Genomic DNA, 6,000 nt, shown 5'->3' on the forward strand with positions numbered 1-6,000 from the left:
CAACTCAAAAGAGGAGAATTTCTTATGTTTAGATACAAATGAGCTTGGGCCAACACCAATGGGGCAAACAGCTCACACAATATGGGTAAAAGATACCAGATACAATCACAAACTGGAGAAGAAACTTCGCTCATAGGAGGAACTTACACAGAAAAACATCAGGAAAAGAGTGAGGAATTTGGCAAAATGAACAGCGCCATCGCGTCCGGAACGGCCCAAAACCCCAGTCTACAATGTCAAAGTGCTCAAATCCGACCTCGGATGAGCAGTTTACGGCCAAAACAGGCTCCAAAATGAGCAAAAACACACCTGCGGCTGTTCCTCCTCTCTTCTCCACGTTTTTTCTGGTCTTTTCTCAGTTTTTTCAGTTCCCACACTTAGCTTTATTAGTTGGGCACCCTTGGCCTTTTAGATGACCTCAAACGGACCCCGAACAGGCCAAAAACTGACCTCGCAGTGTATAGTTGTCACCTTTTTGCATCATTCGCACACCTGGCACTCAAATTTTTTCCAATAATGCATCTCGTCACCACGTGAAGTGGCCCCAAAAAGTGGTCCTAATGATGACCTTTCTGCATAACTCTCACAAGAAAACACCCACGTTGTGTCCCTCCTCATCCGCGTGCAAATATTGACCTCGTTCGCCCTCCTGACGCCACTAGATGCCATCTGACGCACCTGCTTACCTCATATCGTCGGCCAGCGGATAGCTTCCTCAAGAAGTTTTACGCGCTATAAACTCCTCATTATTGTAGAAAAAACATACTGGTACTGGTGATAGTGAAAATCGATGCACTATGTACATGATGTCCTACCTGTACACATGTGGGCCCCACGTAACCACCTGGATCTGCAAAATGGGCAATTCCTTATTTGATGCACCATGCATGTGTATGTACATATGCGCAATTCCTTGCTCGAAAAAACTCCTGACAACGTGAACGAAAATAGAAGGCTGTAGAAGCTGAGCTAACAATGGCTCGAGAGCAACTTAAACAGCAGAGAGAGTGTGACTCTCTAAAATCGACAGAGAGACCTAGGAGTGCAAGCTCAGGAGGGTCTGTATTGGTAGATAAGGTCAATGAACCCTTGGATGCAATCTTGCAAGCCTATAAAGCAAGATTGAAAAACAGACAAACTCTAGAGCAAAGGTGGATGACATATCCATATCCAGAGATAGAAAAACAGAGACTAGAGATGTGCAAGCAGTTGATTGAAACTGCACAAGCCTTACTAGAGCCTCCACCTATGGAAGTGAGGGATAGAATAATCAAACCACCAAACAATGAAACACCTATCAAAATTGAACAAAGGGTACCTGACAACGTAGAAAAAGTTAAATCCTTGCCTGATGTAGAGGAGGCAAGAGTCGTGCTTAATAGCACTGATGAATCACTGAAGGGTTTTCCACCATATGCACCCATTGTGGAAGAAAAATGGCATGAAGAGCTATGGGAAACAATGAGAAAAGCTCAAGAAAAATATGAGACAAAAACGGTTGAGTCAACGCCTTTCTCGGAGTTGAACTTGAATAAATCACCATGGGATTTAGACGCTAAATCGTTTCAAGGGGATGATGGTTCAGTTACATCAGAAGATAGCAGACCAGCATCACTCTGAACATTGCCACCATACATGGGGGACTACGAGGCAAAGTCAGAAATTCGAAGGGTACCTTCTCAAAGAATAAGAGGGTCAAATCAATTGGACACTAAAATTTTGACAGACTTGTTGTCTACTCCGGTCAAGTGTACAATCACATTGGCAGAATTGTTAAAAATTAGGCCAAGCATGTGGACGAAAGTGGGCAAATGTCTTGAAAATTTTGGTATAGGACGCCTCTTAAGTTCTTCGAAACTGAGCTTAATGGCACAGAGCCGAAGAGAGTCAACACTAGACCAGTGCCTCTCAACAAAGTTGGAGAGTATTGTGAGGGTGAAGACGGCAACACTACTCTACTAGTCGAGTATAACGGCATAGAGACTAACGCCATACTTGATAGTGGAGCTGGCATTGCCATTGCTACCAAATTGCTATGGGAAAAATGGGGAAAACCGGCAATACGAAAAACTAGAATGAAATTGCAACTAGCGGATGGGCACATAGAAAGACCTATAGGATTGCTTGAGGCAATTGTGGTATCTTCATGTGGCATAGAGTATGAACATACATTTGCCATAGTAGATTTCGTCAAGAAAAACAATTATGAAATCATCCTTGGTAGGCCGTTCATGAGGCAACTCAAGATGGTGCAAGACTGGGGGTATGATTATTTGTATCTAAGACATGCTGAAACCACTACACGTGTAAATATGAGGAATCATAGCTACCATGATGTCACGAGAACACTTATGGAAGATTTCGACTCAACCACCATCAGTGGATCAGAAATCCCAGCGTGGTTCTGTATGAAAAAGGAGATATGGATGTGCGGAGCATCTCAATGTAGTGAATTCGACCACAATGAAAGGACACTAGAGAGGGTATTGGAAGACGATGCCTATATACGAGAGCCCTTCCCTAAAGAGAAGCTCGAACCCCTAGAATGGTCTCAAATTTTGGCTACTTTGGATGTGTGCGTCAATGAAGTCACTCTCACAAAATTTTGTGACGAGAATGGCTACAATATCGTACCATACTACATGTTGAGCAAAATTGTGGAGGAAGACGAGAATGAAGGAGACACCGAGAATGCAAGGGTCAATCAAACGGAAACAAAACTTGATATTAAGATACTGGGTTACATGGACATCCCCACTAAAAACATCGTGCAGCATGGAGAAGAATTTTATGATTCTTCTGATCGATGTGAAAACGAAGATAATGCGGATGACGAGAAGTCAAAAAAAAAGGAAGAAGACGACCATCAGGATCAAGACAATGACGTTGGTGCAACCAAAGTTGGTTTGTGTTGGGAAGTGTGCTATGCAATGCAAAGGGTGCTAGCACGTGCATGGCAAAGGGCTAAAGCAGAAATGAAGGCCTTGGGAGAGCATGTCGTGGTAAAAGTGTATGTCTAACGCGGTTTTTAGGCCAAAAAAGGTCCCAGAATGGTCTAGGTGGAATAGCAGGTAAAGGTGCTCGGAATATTGAGTGAGTGTTCTGGAATGTAGTATTTGAGATGCTCTAGAAGCCGGTCCAGAAGGCCCGTCAGACAGAGCCCCGTTGCTCAAGATATTGCAGTGCAAAGTTAGAAGATTTAGCAGATCCTCGACGAGCAGGGCAGGTACAGACCAGGTGGCGAAAACTGGGATCAATGGATACGCATGTAAAGCTCAAGCTGTGGAGCATGCTGCTCTTTTTGGATTGCCATTCAGAGCTCAGACGAGCAAGTTATGGCCTATGGAGTGTTTTTCGAGGGTCGAGTATGTGCTCATCGAGCCACGTTGGTAGGCACGTCGACATAAGTTTTTGTGAGCTCACTAGAGTTCTGGAAAATCGTGTGCAAATGGGGAGTCAACCAAAACTTGCAGGTCGCCGATCGGAGTCAGGAGCATCGAGGTACACCCAATTCAAGTGGGCAGACAATCTCGTGATGGACAAAAATGAAATCTTTTTCCTAGTTTTGCAACTTGATGTACGGAGATCTGAAGTGATTGAAATGCGGCAAAGTCTCGAGGTTTGGAGCTAGCTGGGGTGTAGATTGACGAGAGGGGTGTTCCACAAACTCGAGCATGTGGAGCATCGACGGCATGCGAATCAAGGTGCTAAGAGCCCCTTCTTTGTAAATTCAAAGGAAAAAGCATGGCTAGAGTTGGAAAAAGAAAGGAAAGGATGGCTTAGCTTTAGTGAAGTGAATCTTCAAATGGAAAGAAAGGAAAACAAAAAGGCCAAGGCACAATAGCGCCTGGAGCTACTGTAAGAAGGGGACTTTTTTTTTTTAGAAGTTAGAAAAAAGGAGAAAGAAGGAAGAGGAAGAGGAAGCGGAGGAGCGACGAGCGCTCTGTGGAGGAGTTGGAGGAAGAAAAGGAAAAGCAAAAAAGGTTTTTCGTGCGCTCGGCGATCGAAGCCGACACCCAATGATAAAGCATCGTCTGTGAAGTAGCTCGAAAGGGCGACTGCTCTCTCAAGAAGAAGGCAGCCAACGAAGGCTACCAAGATGCAAAGCTGCTATATGAGCAAAGCCAAGAGAAGCGACTTCTGTCGAAGTGAAGATAGCGGTGGATTTGCCGTCGAGGTGTGTGCCGACGGATGCGAGTTTGGAGAGAGGTGTGTGCCCCTCTGTGTGAAACAATGATGGCCATGGTGCGGCTTAGAGCAGATTGTACGGGTCTTGTACATGGGTTTTTTCATTGAAGAAGGAGCTATCATTGCCGGTTTTGGTGTCGTCTCTCCCCCCTTCCCCCCTTTCTTATTTTCTCGTCTCCAGGGTGTGTGGTGCCGGTGTGTGTGAGCGTATGCGCCCCCCCGGGCCCCCTGTGTGTGTGAGAGAGAAAAAGAGAGAGGTGTTGAATTGTAGAAGTGCGAGAAGCGGGCAAGATCGGTGTGGGAGCTGTCTGAGGATTGTGCAGAGTGTTTGTGCGTTGGGCGAAGTGCAGGCGAGGCCCTGCTAGCGTGAGCTACTTGTTTTGAAGGTGTTCTCGAGAGGACAGGGGTGCTATGAATACCCTGAGCTATATACGTGCAGTTGCGTGTGTGTCGGGTGTGTTTCCCATTCCCCCTCTCCATCTTCTGGTGCCCCCACTGAGGAGCACACTGATGCTCGTGTTTGAAGACAAAGTGATGATTTTGGTGATGCCAAAGGTGCGACCTTTGAAGAGCAGGTGCTGCTAGAGAAGTAATGGCTTGGACGGGATTTCCCATTTTCACTGGGGTCGAAGATGCAGGAACCTGGCTCCAAGACTATGGGTTGTTCATGCTGGAAAGCGGTTTGTCGAGGGAAGAAGGTGCGGTACAGGTGTTTCCTCTTCTGGATTGTGGTAAAGCGAGGCTATGGTTCGATGGCCTGCCTAATGAGGAAAAGGTGGATCATGAAGCACTGGAAGCAGCGTTTCGAAGCAAATATGTAGCAGATACGCAGTTGGATGAAGTAAAGAGAAGGCTGGACAATTTGAAGCAAGGCCTGGAAGCAGATTTTGAAGCATTCCTATGGGAGTTTGAAGTCCTTTGGGGAAAGCTGATAAAGGTAATTGCTGCTAAGAATGTTGGGTTTTTAAAATTGAGGAAGTTTTTGGATTTCCTGCATGAAGAAGTAAGAGACAAAGTGGAGATAGATGGCCCGGTGTCATACGAAGAAGTGGTGGCTCTAGCGAAAGGGCAAACCAAGAAGATTCTCAAGAAGCGTGAAGCTAAACAGGGTTTGCCAGGTGTTGTGATCCCAAAGCAGGTTGATGTAGTGGTAGCCGAGCCAAGGATGGTGCAAAGAGAAGTGTATGTGCGAGAGGAACCGAGGGTTATGTGGCTATAGAAAGACAGGATGGTTCCAATGCTGAGGATGCCAGTTAGAGCGGCTCAGATTGTGGAAGATATGCAGGTGGCTCCCGATCAGGCAAAGGTTGTGTTGTCAAGTCAAGGTATGGCGGTTCAAGCTCCATTCAGTGGTGGTAAAGGTCAAAGAGTGCGGTTTGCAGATGACATTGAAGCGATGAAGCTAGGGGAGATTCCTGAGCTTGAGACAGAGGACGAGGTTGAGCCAAGTGAAAGTAGCTCTTTGGATGTTGACACAAGTTGGGAGACCGAGTCGTCTCAGTCAAGGTATGATGAGTTCGATCTCTTGCATGTGAGTAGAGATACAAGGGATGTGTGTGAAGACCGGGGTGAAATGCAAACCGATATGTTCAGTGGAGACCAAGTGGAGGAGCCCGAGCCTATAGGTGATGATATGGAGGTGAAGGTGATGTGCGGTGCCATGTTAATGGCCATGCTGATGAAAGTGTCAGTGGAGTATGCCATGGTAGTAAAATACGTGTAGAGTTTTGCCAAGAAGGATGGAGAAACCTTGCCTATGGGAAAGGACAAGGATAATGCGATAGAGAACGAGTTTCTTTCTTCCTTGATGGA

The sequence above is a fragment of the Adiantum capillus-veneris genome, chromosome 27, assembly GCF_014529385.1.
Source record: "Adiantum capillus-veneris isolate H3 chromosome 27, ASM1452938v2, whole genome shotgun sequence".
Taxonomy (NCBI): Eukaryota; Viridiplantae; Streptophyta; class Polypodiopsida; order Polypodiales; family Pteridaceae; genus Adiantum; species Adiantum capillus-veneris.